The following is a 16,475-nucleotide window of genomic DNA, read 5'->3' as shown; positions in this document are numbered from 1 at the left end:
TTCAGAATTGTTTGCATAGTTCCATTTTTAGTGTAAATGGAGAAAAACTGTAATACAGCATTTTTTCCGTGAAATGTCATCCCAGACACGCAGTTTGTAATACTGCAAATATATACATATTGCAATACTTTCATCAGTGGGCCATATGCTCAATCACCATTGTGTTACAACCTTCAGTGGTAGCCTAGATAGTGACTTAACAGACATTTATTTAATAGAAAATCTTCGAGATTACATCATTAAGTAAAGTTTTGAGTGGAGGACTTTTCAAGCCTATTTTTTAATTGTTGCATGGCTACTTTTACTTAGGTTAGTAAAGCCAATTAATACTACTACAATCACTGATCAATTGTTTTCTCAGCAAACAAGGGACACGGACACTTTTCATTTAATTGTAAATGTAATTTAGATTTAAATTTAAGACATCTAACTGGTCAATTGTATTATTGTAACCTTTACCAAGAGTGATGTGTAGCTTAATTATATACTATGTACATGCCTAATACACTGCATGAAATACCATTTTGACACTTAATGTGATATTCTGATCTAAACAGTGTACAGAGAAAGGGGCATGTTTGCTGTAATTCTGATTAACAAAGTAGCAGCAGCCATCTTTTGAATTTTTTTTTTACTGATAATCAATTCAAAGTATTTAAATGCAGAAATATATTAACCAATAGAGAAGTAAATAATCATCATTAATCTAGATATGGAGCTCAACATAGTGTAGCCTAGTCTCGCTTTGCCAGACCATCCTCCAAGGCACTGCCACCTCCTCATGTATATATATATATATATATATATATATATATATATATATATATATATATATATATATATATATATATATATATATATAGCCTTTATACAATAGGCCTATGTAATAATATATACATGATGTCTGACTTTACAACACACCCAACATTAGTATATTATTTTAGTCTGCATGCTGTTTTAATTTTTGTTTAGTCATTTTGCCATCCTTGGCACCTTGGACTTTGTGGACTTTTTTTTAAACTTACAGATCCATTTGTGTTAACTTTTTGTAGGCTACATTATTAGCTGTTTGGTTTAAATGAGGATAGTCTATTTAAACCAAACCCCAAGGTAGTATATCTTAAATAGCATACTCTAGTCTTGCTCTTTACCGGGCTTTTTGGCTTTTATTCTGAAGATAGTAAACGGAAGTAGGCCTATAGTTTCGCCTGACTTGACAACAGCCCTTTTTGCGGAACACAACCAAAAAAAATAAATGTGTGAATATTTTATATTAATGTTACAACACTTGATCTTCTATGTATTTTAGGAAGACATTTCGACATTTCGCACACGAAACAAAACAGCTCGTCACCGTAAACGTTTAAAAAAGGTTGTTACGGACAGTGTCCACCTTCAACCGACAGGGGGCAACATTGTAAATGTAAATGTAGGTTGGAGTGTCCAGCATCGTTCCCTTTACCACTGGAGCATCTCTTCATCTGACAGTCAGCAGAGGCTATCATTCCACGATTTTAACGGTAAGATACTATTTACGATTGCTCAGCTTTCTGCGTGAATAGATAAACTCAAACAAGCTTAAAAGGCTTACCGCGAGAGTAGCCTAGGTATTTAATCTGTGTTTCGGCTCATCTGTATGTTGATTTTATTAGGGCTATTAGTGTTGTTGCTGGCGTGCGTTTTCATCATTGGGGAAGGTTCGCAGCAACTGAATGCAGCGCAAAAAAAAAGAAATGACAGGTGCGACGTTTAGGCTACTTGCATACAGTCAGTATCCTATAGGCATTTGTCAATACGATGGTATGTATGCAGGACGAGCCACTACCTCTGCTGCTGCTGCTGCTGCTGCTGCTGCTGCTGCTGCAGAGTGGCTGCTTGGTCAGCAGCAAAGATGTATCGATGGACATGAGCTACTGTGGTTCAGCTTCCAGAATCCACTCAATTTATTTTCTGGCTTGGTGATCAAGTGATGTTGCAGTAAGGATGCTGATAGTGGATGGGAGTAGTTTGGAGGTACATGACTTCCTGTGTGGCTGTAGCCTGCTGGTAGTGATGGATCTACAGCATGCCATCAACATCACCATCCTCACAATATGTTATCTTTGCAATCTCAGGTTGTGGGCTTGCTTTCACATTACATTTCTTTACTAAATGAGTGTACTGGAACACCACATCGCATTTAAATTGGGTTGAAATGATCTTAAACCTCACATATAATGTTTAATAATTGCCTAATAACTAGCAGGCAATTTATCCAAAATTAACAAGAAGGGCTGGTGGGGAGGTGTTGTGTTTTCTCACATCCCATCTAAAGCCTAACCAGGAGATGCATTATAAAGAGGGATTTCTGTATGTCTTACTTCCCTCATCACCCCCTGATAACATCATATTCTCAATGGAAGCATGTTTTGCATATACTCTGAACAAGGCAGATCCTGCCACCCGTGTCCTTAGCTGTGGGGAATCGACACAAGGCCTTGTTTTTGATTGGCTATTACATTACACACTGGATGCAACAGGATTGTCAGACACTGAACAAGGTCACTGGACAGATTTGAGGAATGAAATGGTCGCGGAAATGTACCACTTTCTGGAAATGCATTCCTACTTGTTGGAGACTTTTTCTATTTTCAGAAGACGTGAAACCACTGATTAAAAACAAGAAGAAAAACATCCACTTGTTTCTCGTTCATTTTGGACAAACTGCCCAAACCTCTAATCTGTAGGAGTTAATGGGGATCATTCTCCATGCACCGAGCAATGGAGTTTGTCTTTTTAAAGGCAGGCTTTGTCTCAGGAGGCACGAAGCACTCACGGCCGGAGCAGCAGAGATTGGCGGTGTGGCAGCTCAAAGTCCTGGCCCATGACATGAAACACCCCCTCCAGCCTCCACCCACCTTCTCTCCCAGGAGAGGAACACGGGAGGGAAAATGAAAGCATGTTGAGCGACAGGCAATGGTGCACTCCAAGAATGAGCGGCATGTCCTGAAGTCTACTTCAGTTTACCTTTCAACAACAAACCCCTTTGTACACACAAGTGTGCCTTCTTTTTTGCAGGCCTGCAGGGTGTAGCAATACTGTTAACCATTTAATCACACCAAACAAACAAGATATAGCATGTTAATTAATGAGCTGAGCAGTGCTGACCGGTGGATTTAGTTACCTTTGGACAGAGCCAGGCTAGCTGTTTCCCCCTGCTTCCACTCTTTGTGCTAAGCTAAGCTAGCCAGCTGTGGGCTGTAGCTTCACATACAGCTATGAGAGTGGTATTAGTCTTCTTATTTAACTCTTGACAATAAAGCAAATACGCGTATTTCACAAAATGGTGAACTTTTCCTTAAATTGTTTCAGCTCTTAGAGCCCAAAAACTGAAGGGTATTTTATTCACAAGGAATTAAAACCGAGACATGCAGCAAATCCTCAGCAAATGCTAGTCAGTTTTGCTTACTACATAACTTGAAATGATTAATTGATGATCGTAATTGTTGAGGAAATTTTTGTCAGTCGTCTAATTAATTATAATAAGGTGAGGCAATGTCTAGATGTGAGCCTCATCACAGGTATGGCCTCAGTTTGAACATAGACGTGAGTTTTCCTTCTTAGATTGTTTTATTTGAAGGATTCTTAGAGGTCTGAAGGGGTAAACATATGCAGTATTTCATAAAATTAATCAACTTTTTCAGCTCTTCAACTTACTGTAAGCACCAAGTTCAACTCATTAAAGGCTGTTTTGGCCATGAAGACTGTTATTGCTTTACTCTCCCATCAGCTAGTGTATTTTTTTTTCCCGGCAGACATCTCACACAGGCTCTGTTCAGTCGAGGGAGTACTTTTTTGAGTGTGTGTGTGTGTGTGTGTGTGTGTGTGTGTGTGTGTGTGTGTGTGTCAGTAAAAGAGGGTTAGTGAGATCCTTTATGAGTGTATGCATGTGTGCATATATCAGATCAGGAGGATTTCTCCCTGCTTTCTCTCTCTCTCTCTCTCTCTCTCTCTGCATACTTTAGAGCATCTGAGCGACTCCCATTTGAGGAGGTGGGTGTATCCAGCCCAGCCGCTCTGATGTTAGGAAGAAGGAACTTTTCCATCCTACTCAGTCTGCTCTCTACTCTCCCTGCTCTCCTGTTTCAGTCAGTCTGTCTGCCCTCAAGCGTAGTACTCTCCTTTCACTCACCACTATTCATCACCATCCAGGATACATTTACACAAACCCACGCAGGTAGACAGAATACCGTCCTAGTGAACTGAAGAGTTTGGCTGATAGATACAGATATATGTACATTACCTTGGAAAGAGCTAAAAAGTGGAGATCTGTAACAGTGCTGTTGAAGCTGAAGTTTTCTCCCCACTACATTTTTTTGTCCCAAAGGATACCACACGCAGCTGCAGAGGTAAGGGAAGAATAGATGTGGTCTGCACTTTTTGCTATTTCTTACTCTTTATTTTGCTGTTTTGATCTAGTTTGTCCTTTTTCAGCTGTTTCTTGTGTGCCTCTTTTCTCATCCTCCTCTCATAGTCTATTTTCATCTGTCAGTTATTAATTGATTCCTTTTGCTGTGTCCTTTTTTTTTTTTTTTTTTACTATTTACATGCTACTATCCAATGCTCTATATATCCTTTTTCTTTTCTCTCTGTCTCATTTTAATATCATTTGTGGAACTGAATCTACATTTCCAAACCAGCACACATTTACATACATTCCAGCAATGATGTGATGATTCAAGCTTTTTTTTTTTTCATCTTTCTCTCTGTATGCTGATGTTTATTTTTTCGCACTAAGCTTTGGGATCTTCTGCATCTGTGTGGTAATCAGATGCTGAAAGTGAGGCATGCATGTACATATTTGCGCACATTTGTACAACTATACTGATAAAGGGAATCACTCTCTTTATCTTTATCTTTCTGTTTGTCTTATACGTCTCTCTCTGAAGCATTTCGTTAGCTGGACCAGGTTTCAGTAAAATTCCCTTCTGGCCTAACTAATGTCTTTCAGCTGGAGCCTGACACGTGCACATATGCATACGGTTACAATACACACTACTGTGGAAAGCACGCTAACCAGGCAGTGGATGGAGCTGAGAAGAAATAGCAAGTGATGGTTGTTGTTTAGAGTGATCATATATGCAACTTTTGCATGGTTGCTTGATTCTTAGTGATCTGCATACATTCACTCTGCATCTTTGCTTCGCTTGCTATCCCTCGGTTTCTATTTCTCTCTCCCTCTAATACAAAACCTCCCTGTCTCTCTCTATCGCTGCTCTTTTATGATCTGCATGTACTCTTAGTTAGTCTTGGTCACTGCTCTGCTTGCCTGCCACTGAGCATTGGCCATGGTTGGTTGGCTAACCGCAGCTACACAACATTAACAAGGCAAAGCGTTCCTGTTACGTCGGGCATGTTTACAGGGTGCCACATTGTGTGTGTGAGAGTGAGTGTGTTTTATGCTGTATTCAATGATATTAAGAACTCTCTATCCATGCAGGTTAAAGGCCACGTTGTTATTCTTACACACACACGCACGCACGCACACCGACACACACACCCACACACACACACACACACACACACACACACACCTCTAAGATATGACTGACCAGCATTACTGTGCACTCCAGTCCCCCGCTGTGTGTGTGTGTGTGTGTGTGTGTGTGTGTGTGTGTGTGTGTGTGTGTGTGTGTGTGTGTCGGTGTGATTTCCTTGGAGCTGCAGTGAGGTGACTCATACCAGCTCCCATGCTGGTGGCTGTTAGATGCATTCACTGTAACGATACCATGATGTGTTATTTGCAAATAGGCACTGTCCGATGAAATTGTGTATCTGTGAAATATCAACTTAGCAGGAAATGAAAACAAGGAAAATAGCCTCTCTTTTTTTAACGCCCACTATACCCAACCCTACTGAAACGTGGCTCCAGGTATGGCAATGTATGTCGGTCGGTGCACCTCTTTGGTCCAGACTGAAGGATCTCAACAACTGTTGGATTGATTGGCATAAAAATGCTATGCTGTCACTACACACACTGAATAAACACATATTGCTCTGGTTGTGTGATTGTCACAATGGCAATCATTGTGATTCTTGATTCTGTTGTTAGCTGTCAGCTAACAGTGCGTTCCATTTACCTCAGAAGTCGGAAGCCGGTGCTGGGAATGACGTCACACCCGAGTTGACCACATTCTATCAAAACAAGTCGGATTTCACTGTGGGGTTTGCTCTATCCAGGTTAGCCATTGTTAGTAATACCAATTGATGACAACGCTTTAGGCTGTTTTTTGTGCATACAAACAGCGTAACAACATGCCCACAGATAGAAGTTGGAAAGTACTGTGTTTAAGACTGATTTAATGAGACACAAATAAGACAGAAGTGCTAATAAATGGTATATTACTACAGCTTTCACTACTGTTGATGCACCGGGCAGCCATGTTGAATTTCGATGTTGGCTTGCTCGGGGTACTGTGAGGTTCTCTGACTTCCCAAGTCGGAAATCCAACTTCAGGGTGTGTGTTTCCGACTTGGAAATTTGGACTTCCTAGTACAAATGGAACGCACTACAAAAAACAACACAAACCACTCGGAACACAACACGATTTCTTCAAATAAACATTACAGTGGTGTGTGTCTGGCGTGTCTAGAGTAGTGTGTTGCAGGTTGATTAGTCACTCAGAGATTAGATGGGCATAGATGTGTGTGTGTGTGTGTGTGTGTGTTCTTGTTTAACTACATTCGTGGGTCGCGGGAATACAGTATACTTGTGGGGTCCGGACAGCTTTGTGGGGCCAAAATGCTGGACCCCACAACTTTAAAGGGCTGTTTGAGGGTTAAGGCTGGCTACACACAACCAACGCCTATTTTTCACGCGACACGCAAGCGTGTTGGAAGCGTTTCCAGGCAAAATAGAATAGGAAAAGATGTTTATATGTATACTAATACACTAATACATATTAATAAATGACATTTTGATTTTTGAAAGTCTCTAGGTTTTGATATAAATGCAGATATAAATGTAATTAAAAAAAAATCGATTTTCTAATATTGCACCTGTCAATACAGAACAAAATATTCTGTAGCCTATTTTGCCGTCAATACTGCCGACGTTGTCTTTGCTGTAATCAAATCAGTATATATTTATGTTTAACATGGTATTTCATTTTATCAATGGGAAACATACATGTGTACAGACAAGGCTAGCAGCAGCAGCGCTGCGTCAGACACGTTTCTGGTGTGTAAGACATAGAAAAATCCACGCAGCTGCCATGCAGCTGACACGCAACAGAAACGCCACGCTCACACCACGCAGGCAGGGTGTAGCCGGCCTAAGACTTGGTTGTAGAATTAGGGATAGAATTAGTTTACAGTTAGGCTGAGGGTAAGGGTTAAGGTTAGGCATTTAGTTGTGATGGTTAAGGTTAGGGTAAGGGGCTAGGGAATGCATTATGTCAATGACGGGTCCCCACAAAGATAGTGAGATGCACTATGTGTGTGTGTGTGTGTGTGTGTGTGTGTGTGTGTGTGTGTGTGTGTGTGTGTGTGTGTGTGTGTGTGTGTGTGTGAAGTTGGCCTGTGCTAGTTGATGCCAGCCTGTGCTCTGTCTGGACTGGCCTAGCGCCCAGTGCTCCCATGTGGTTCATATTCTCCAGACTTTCACATCCACTGACTCCTCCTAAGCTTCTCTGAACCTGTAAATGCCTTTGTGGGCCCACACAGCGGGAGTGTGTTTGCGCACAAATGTGTGTGCTAAGTTGATTGCTAAAAGGGACAAAGGTGTTCAGTTTCTTACTGAACCAAATAATCCACTACAAAGCACAAAACACAGCTAGAAAAAGGAAGAATCTGAAAGTGCGCGTGAGCTTCCTTGCAAATGTACTTGAGATTGAACCTTGCAGGGCAACATCAGGTTTGATTTTTTTTTTTTTTTATCTCCACAGTATTTCTAGTTGAAAAAAAGAGGTTATTGCATCAAACAAGTGCCAGAGCCTGGGCTGAGGAGATTTAGGGCTTCTTAGCTGTGCTGTGGGAGGGAGAGGGACTCCCTAAACTCTCATTCTGTGTCAGTCAAAAGAAGCCAAAAAACCCTCGCTGAGAACACACACAGATACACGAGAGCTCACACTCACGCACACACCAGCTGAGGGAACGCCTAGGGATAGCACTACTTATCTCATTTTCTGTTGACACACTATCCCTCAGCTGTGCCATGCTTTCACAGCTCTCTCTCTATCTCTCACCATGTTGGTATCCTCAAGCTAAAGGTGTGTTCCTTCATATCACTGTCAGCAGAAGGATGAGTTCACACCGTGCTGGAGGTGTGTGTACAGTATGCTTTGTGCCCGCAGCACATCTGCTCTGCAAACCATAGCTTCCCACAGGCTGCACGGCTTTCTGAAACAGTGGGACTTTGCAGAAGTTCAGATAAAGTGGCTCTGTGGTCATCGGGTGGTTTCTTAGGGGTGGGTAAAAGTGAGAGGAGAAACTCCCTAATTCATTGGATTATACAACTCTAGTGAATACATTCAACAACACATTTATTTCAATCCAGTGTTAAGCTTTTCGTTTACATCTTTAATCTTTTTTTTCCCATGGACCACATGTCTGAAATAAAGTATAAATTTAGAAATGTATGGATCCAGATACAATGTGAAACCTAATTTACCTTTGACAAATGAAGAGTTTGTAGACATCAGCACTTTAGCCCCTGGCAATTAATGAGTTTGTTGTGGCTGAGGTGGATCCAGCCCATTCTTTTGGAGACAGTAGCCAGTCAGCATTGAAGTCATTGCCAAGGTAGGCATATTTCTTTCTTTGCCCTGAAAGCATATTTTGTGTTTAAAGGAATGTCAGCTGGGTACTGTAGATCTATACACAGTAAGTCCTACTACAGACTCTTAACCTATTTGAGTCATTCAGTTCAGTGTCATTCAAATGAACAACTGACTAATGACATGACACGTCACAACTCAAGAACCCCACCTTATCTGTCCACAGTGTTTAACTACTACTCTGTAGGTTAAGATTGATCATTTAATTTAGTTGCCAGAAAAAGAGCAGACTAAAAGTAGCTGACTATAGCTTTTTTCCTCTCTTAACCTGGGTTTTTGTGATTGGCAGCCCAAATTGTGAAAACAATGCCGGTGATCTGTCAATCAGTCATCACACACACCATAGTCATCTCAGTGGTTTTGCATAGGGATGCACCGAATCCAGGGTTCAGGTTCGGATTCGGCCGAATATTGGGCTTTTTGACGTGGTAGGTTTCGGCCGAACCTTAGAATTTTTTTCCATCGAACCGAACCCTACGCTTGCGCTGCGTGCGCTACGCTGGTCGATGTAATGTAGGTAGACTGTTCAATGCAGTAGGCTGTGAGAAAGTGAAAATGGAACTCGCGAGCAGAAAAAGCGCTGCTGGGCAGCACCCCCAGCCAAAAGAAAGCGACCCAAGCCGAGCCACACGCCCAACCGGCAATGCCGACCTGTCCCGCAGCAGCAAGGACCCCAAACAACACACTACATCGCCGCTGCCAAAACACCTGCACATGAAACATCCGAAAGAATACCAGCCACGCATGAAGGAATCCACAGACAGCAGCCAAAACGCAGCAACCTCAGGTACAGCAAAGGAAGGACAGTCACAGCTAAAAACTTGTGTTAACCAGACAGCCTCTCCCGGGCTGTCAGCCGTTCTCTCGGAGTCTCCCTACAGTGGGAGCAGAGCGACTGCTGCTGGTTAGCTAACGTTAGCTTTCTAATTTCACATCAAACATTTCTCATTAAACACTGGTTAGCGAAAATTTGCCAAACAAAATTGTCACTCATCTGGCGATAGCGATGTGCTTTCCTACGATGTGAAAAGAGCGTGTGAATTCAACACTAAGTTGTTACATTTAACGTATTTTATTGTGTAACCTCTCAGTTGAAGGTTAAGAGGAAGTTACAGTAAACATAGAGCTTTTATTGTGACGGGAAAAACGCAAGTGAATAAAGTGTTGTATTTTCTGACGGTTGACTGTGTTGGGGTGGAATAAAGTGAGACGTGCAGTGCCGTTATTGTCAGTGTTAAAGTCAGTGTCTTTATTTTAAAGCCAAACCTGAGTCTAGACGATATAAGAAACCCTTGGTTACATATTTAACTATTTTAGAGGCTGTGGACGTTGTTTACTTTATTAATGTGTTTACTGTGTTAATGGCCTGAGGATGGGAGTAAGATTCGGTTCGGTTTCGGGTTCGGCAGAATCTTAACGAGTGCATTCGGTATTCGGCCGAACCCCAAAAATCTGGATTCGGTGCATCCCTAGTTTTGCATGATGCCTTTTATCAGGCAGGCTTAGTTGTGATGGGCTATTGAACACTGTCACCCCTTCAGCCGCTGTATTAAAAAGTGTTTAAGCAGAATATATAATAATAACAACAATAATAATAATTTGATTTATATAGCATTTTTCAAGCATTAGGCACAAAGAGGCCATGTTATCACTTAAAAAAGCCACAGTGGAGCACTGCCGATGCAAGGGCTATTATGGAAATAAACCCAATATTTTTCAGGTTAATTGCAACTTGTGTTTTTGTTGTTTCCCATTTGATGTATTAAACATTGATGAAAAAATCAGCCTCAAAAGTCCATCATTTCTTCCATGGATTCTTCGAAGCAGAATTTCTTCTATTTTCTTGTTAGTGATGGAGGAGATGATGTAGAAAGTGTATCCTTCTCTATGTTGTGGCAGTAGCCTTTTTGAAGACAATGTTTTTAATATTTCTTGTGTGACATCTTTATCTGATTCTTATTTCACCTCTTTGTCAGAACAATGCCATTGTGTCCTGCTGAGATCTGAATGTGTTTCCAACTTTTCTTAAAATGTTAAAAAAAGGGGCACCTTTACAGTCATCGAACGCCTTAAAAATTATCAGCATGTAATACCTTTGAAAACCAGTTCAGTCTTATGTGGGCTATGCTGTGCTATGCTGTATTGCATTGTTACTGAGCTCAACAGTAGTGTTTTTGTGGAGTTTCCATGATGGATGCATAAGTGGGTGAGTTTAGCTGGACAAGGGTCACTGAGATGGGCTGCAGTTCATCGCTGAGGGGAAATATGGAGATCAAAAGAACAATACAAGCTGTTAGGCTTTCTCTTGTTCTTTTGCTTCTGGTTGGGTGGGGGACACCAGCCTGGTTTTCACTTCCATACATGTATATACACTCACAAGTGTCCACTTTTTAAACGACTGTACCAGTGGTTTTGCATGTTTAAGTCATTAATAATGAACACTGTATATTTCACATAGCTGCCAACAATTTTCCAAAGAAAGCAAAAGTTTTTTTTCTACAACTATTTAATGGCAGCAAAATTTTGGATGCCGGAGTTTCCTTAAATGCACCAAAAATAAGACACTTCTAAACTTTCCCCACACTGCCCTACCAGATAAAAAAATAACTAAACCCTGGTATGGTCATATGCACTTTCCAGTGAGTTAAAATCATAGCCAAGAATTATACAGCCATGTCTTCAGGTGAATGTAAAACAAGGTCCTGCACTGAAGCTCGAAGAAAATAGCCAGAAATAAAGTACCACAACCGGACATTTCTCAAGTAGCAACGGTGAGGAACAATGGCTAGGTCCATCCTTACATTGTTTCCCAACGTTGTATCCTTAAGTTGTATCCCCACTACTGCTCCTTAATGGGTTCCTGGCATTGACAGGCAGGAAAAAACAGAGTCTGTCGTGAGAGGAGTCGAGAGTGCACAGGGGAACATGGGACTTCCTAATGGAACCTTCGTCACCGAATGCTGTGTTGTAATTGGCTGGCTGCAAGAGGCAGGAACTTCCTCTCTGAGTGTTGTTGTAAGTGACCACTCCTTGTGAAAAGTCAAAGACTTATTGAGCGTATGTGTGTGTGTGTGTGTGTGTGTGTGTGTGTGTGTGTGTGTGTGTGTGTGTGTGTGTGTGTGTGTTTGTGAGAGGCAGTTGTGTGTTTTAAACCTGAAATAACCTTTGGCTCTCTGAGTGTATATTTGAATATTTGAGATGCCTGTGTATAAATATGTCAAATGTGGTGTGATGTTGTTCTTGTAACGGTTGTGGGAGTGTTGCTTTCTTGGTAGACTACAGTACTTTACTCACTGAAATATGTTGTACATCTAATGCATTTTTTGCACTGCAGTTTATCTCTTTTGTGAGATCTTTTCCCATTCTGTCTTACTGCTCAGTTTGCAAACACTCTGGTTACTTCGGTCAGTATTACAGCATTTCATAAGTCCCACTTTGACCTCAACATCCATCTACAGGGTCTGATAATAAGTTTTCCCATTATGTCTGGTCGTTGCACTATATATAGAACCCATTCTCACTACGAACTCATAAAATACTGAAGCTTGGTCATAACGACACAAAAATCACCCTTTAGCGTCTGTATGGAACGCACCAGGCATACAGCTCAGCCGCGGCGCTGTAAGATGACATAATATTAAGAGCGACAACAGTAGCGAGTAGTATAAAAGACCGAAAATCCGCATAAGGAGGTTGGTTGGGTTGGTGGATGGGTCAAACAACACAGGACCGAGGTTCATGTACCGTTCTTGTCCCGCGCATCACTGAAACGTAGAGCTGGGAAATATATCAATATTATCGATATCGTGATATGAGACTAGATATCGTCTTAGATTTTGGATATCGTAATATCATAATATGGCATAAGTGTTGTCTTTTCCTGGTTTTAAAGGCTGCATTACAGTAAAGTGATGTCATTTTCTGAACTTACCAAACTGTAGCTGTTCTATTATTTGCCTTTACTCACTTAGTCATTATATCCACATTACTGATGATTATTTATCAAAAATCTCATTGTGTAAATATTTTGTGAAAGCACCAATAGTCAACACTACAATATCGTTGCGGTATCGATATTGAGGTATTTGGTCAAAAATATCGTGATATTTGATTTTCTCCATATCGCCCAGCCCTACTGAAACGTATATTTTGTAACCCCACCCACGATCTTTTCCTAAACCTAACTATACCATTCTTGTGCCGCATGTCAGTTAAACGTATGTCCTGACCCAGAGGGTCAAATAATGACACCAAGAGTCCCAACATGGAGTGTAAAAAAATTACACCAAGAGTCCTGACCTAGCGTGTCAAAAGTCTAGACGCAAAGAAGACTTTTTGTGTCAGTAACAAACACCAAAGGCACCTGACCAAGCGTTGCATTTTGACGTGCTGGGAGTGAGAATGTGTTGTAATATATACTTAGAGGTGGGGTGACAAGACCAGAGCCTAGACCTCAATTATCAACAATTTACATACTCTGCATTCACATTATACTGTAAGTGTGTTCCATGTGAGTTCTCTGACTGAATGCACACAATCAGTGATCGTTGCTTATTATCTGCATTGCCTCCTATTGCTCTTGCTGACAGCGTGAGTGAGCAAGGAGAGATTGTGGGTAAACCACAACTATGTGAGAGTTTAGAGGACTGTGATTTTCGCTGTGGCTGCCAGACAATAGTGGGAAGTCTGAGGGATTTAACTGTCATATCAAACCAAGTCAGTGGTTTGCAAAATCTTGGGTGGTGTCGAAAATAGATCTTTTTTGGCCCCCCACAAAACAGAGTGTCTTTTCTGTAGACTGACCTTAAATTGGCCAAAGTAAAAGAGTAGAGGAGATATATTAGGGCTAAAACAATTAGTCTATTAATAGATTAGTCGATCAACAGAAAATAAATCCGAAAATATTTTGATAATTGATTCATCAAATAAGTTGTTTTGCCAAATATTTGATGGTTCCAGCTCCCGTAACTGCGAAGATGCGCTGCTTTTCTGTGGTTTGTATCATTTTAAACTGAATATTGTTGGGTTTTGGACAGTTGGACCTACAAAAACTAGATTAATAGGCAGCTCAGTTGTTAATCAAAATAATTGTTTGTCAACTCGTAGCAGATAACTAATTGAATTGAATTGAACTGGCCAGCAAGTGATCAGTGGTGAGCATCTTAATGCTGAATGCAAATTGCATGGATAGACCAGTGGGAGAAACGCAGGTTGGGAGAGCAAGTCAAATATGTTTTAAGACATTTCTCAGCTGTGTGAGTTCTAAAATGTTTGACGAAAACACTTTGAACACAGAATCGTCTCCCCAAACCAGGCACAATCAGTTAGCAAGAAGAGAAACAGCAGCAGTGGAGAACTGCAGATGTAAACATTTCGATGTGTGTGTTTGAGGATTTCAGATTTTACATTTTAAACCTATGAACTTGTAAATGAGTCACAAGCTGCTTCCATGGGCTACTTCACATCTAACATACCGTCTCTTTCTTGTTCTTCCTCCCAGAATATATTTAGGCTCTGAAGCCATTCCTTTAAAGGTCATTTGTGATCTGTTGTTACTGAAGATTTTACTATATTCATTTGTCTTGTTTGGGCAGGTGTGCAGGTTTTTAAGTTATCAGCGGCATCTTGACTTTGTCTCTGTTTTGTTAGGTGTTATTAATGAATAGCAAAATGTAGTCATAACATAGTGTTGTTGTATTGTTTCATCCTGGTGTGCACTTGTTTGTATGTGGGCCTCTGTGCACTTGTTTATACTGAGTAATGTTTTTATGTTTGGTGCTTAGTCCAAACCCCCAAACCTCATTCATGGGACAACCTCAACACATACTTTCTCTATCTGACAAGTCTTTATTTCTTATGAAAGTTTTATGTCTCCCATCTGTAAGCCAAAGAAGAATTGGCTTTATGTCCTCTCTCTCTCTCTCTCTCTCTCTCTCTCTCTCTCTCTCTCTCTCTCTCTCTCTCTCTCTCTTTCTCTCTCTCTCTCTCTCTCTCTCTCTCTCTCTCTCTCTCTCTCATGCATATACATCTGTCGCGAAATAGCAGACAAACAATGTATAACTTTGCAGTGTCTGAAATATGAGACCTGCTGTCTAGTCTCCAATGGATGTGTATGTGGTTCGCTCAAACCAATCAGCGTGCAGGTCATCTAAATATTCATGAGCATACCATATTTGGAAGAAAAGCTCTTGTTACAAATAGGGCCATATTCACAGGGTAGTTAAGGACCCATAAAATAGCATTCGAGCAATTTTCAGCCCAACCAATGTTACATACCCTATTAGGAGACCTTAAGGAACAGTGTGAAATACCCTATATAATCATTCTATCACCCTTTTAAAGCACACACATTTGAGATGATGGAATTAAAGAAGAGCACAAGAAAGGCTGAGATGAAACGGAGAGAAAAAAAGTGATGAGAAGACAGTGAGAGACAAGATTTCTTCAGTATAAGGGAGTGCGTGTGTGTGTGTGTGTGTGTGTGTGTGTGCGTGCGCAAAGCTTGTTTGATGTTCTTCCCATCTTTCAAACTAACTGTGGTGAGATGGCTTGCACTAATGGGTTGCATGAAGCTCAGGAATGTAGATCAGATGAACAGATGAATGCCTCACCGCTGCAAAAGACCTACTGTGTGCCTATGGTGTGTGAGACACACACACACACACACACACACACACACACACACACCTCTGAAAGCTCATAACTTGGTAGCTTACAAATAGGTAAGAACCTTTCTCGTGTGAGTTGCAGAGTGTTTGGCCTCAGTGGAGCTGCTGCCTGACCGAGATTTAATGAGGCCTAAACCTTGTCTGCTACTCCACCTGTAAGTGTGTTTTTGTGCATTTCAGTTTCTCACAACTTGTTGTTGGAGCTGCTAAAATACTTGTTTCCCACCAGGGACCAGGCGGGCACTTTTCTATCTTTGAGTGTTTGCCCAGTGTTTTCTATTTCTATTGTTATGTGCATACACGCAGGGACGTGTACAGACATTTGGAGGTTCTATTGGTCTAATCTGGAAAAAAGGCAAAAGCGCCTTATTATTAATGAAACATTTGTTTTTAATGAGTTATTAGCCTACTCCAACTTAAAGGAAATGCCCCTGATAAAATAGGCCTACTTCACATTAAAAGAATAATCTAGGATGGTTGTTTGACATTATCAAATGCTTCTCTCACAGCTGGCCTGCTGGCAGTTTAATCCAGCTCTGCAAAGTTGCATCTTTTAGCTGCTTCATTGAGCTCTTTCTCTCTCTTCTTCAGTCGTCTTTGTTGTGAAGGCATACTTAAAGTGCTCATATTATGAAAAAAACACTTTTTCTGGGATTTGGGGTGTTATGTTGTGTCTCTGGTGCTTCCACACACATACAAACTTTGAAAAAAATCCATCCATGCTGTTTTGAGTGAGATACGGTTTCTGAATGTGTCCTGCCTTCAGTCTCTGGGTGAGCTGTTCAAAATCGGCACGGCTTGTGACGTCACAAGCCGAAAGAGCAGGCTAACCGCAACCATTAGCTCGTAGCGTTAGCATGCTAACGCTAATGCTAACGCTAGCATGCTACCTCGTTCTCAATAGCAAAGCACTGCTACAACACACACAAGTTCACCATAATCTACAAAAGAACTACTTACATGTGCGCCCTCATTTAGAAGTCTCCCAGCT

At 41.1% G+C, this 16,475-nt stretch overlaps 1 protein-coding gene across 2 annotated transcripts in view; it reads left to right on the top strand.

The window, feature by feature from the left end:
* The first annotated feature begins 1,428 nt into the window (after positions 1-1,428).
* Positions 1,429-16,475, top strand: part of kank4 (KN motif and ankyrin repeat domains 4) — a 75,195-nt gene continuing 60,148 nt past the window's right edge. Inside the window, exon 1 of one of the 2 annotated variants that reach the window (XM_031283936.1) lies at positions 1,429-1,520. The gene's annotated coding sequence lies outside the window, so the exon portion shown is untranslated. Of the gene's footprint in view, positions 1,521-3,990; positions 4,389-16,475 lie in introns of those variants that run through there. The other variant, XM_031283935.2, reaches the window with a different exon arrangement.

This window comes from Sander lucioperca, chromosome 11, assembly GCF_008315115.2.
Source record: "Sander lucioperca isolate FBNREF2018 chromosome 11, SLUC_FBN_1.2, whole genome shotgun sequence".
In the NCBI taxonomy this organism is placed as follows: domain Eukaryota; kingdom Metazoa; phylum Chordata; class Actinopteri; order Perciformes; family Percidae; genus Sander; species Sander lucioperca.
Note: the sequence above shows the minus strand (reverse complement) of the source record. Positions and strands in the feature narration are given on the sequence as shown.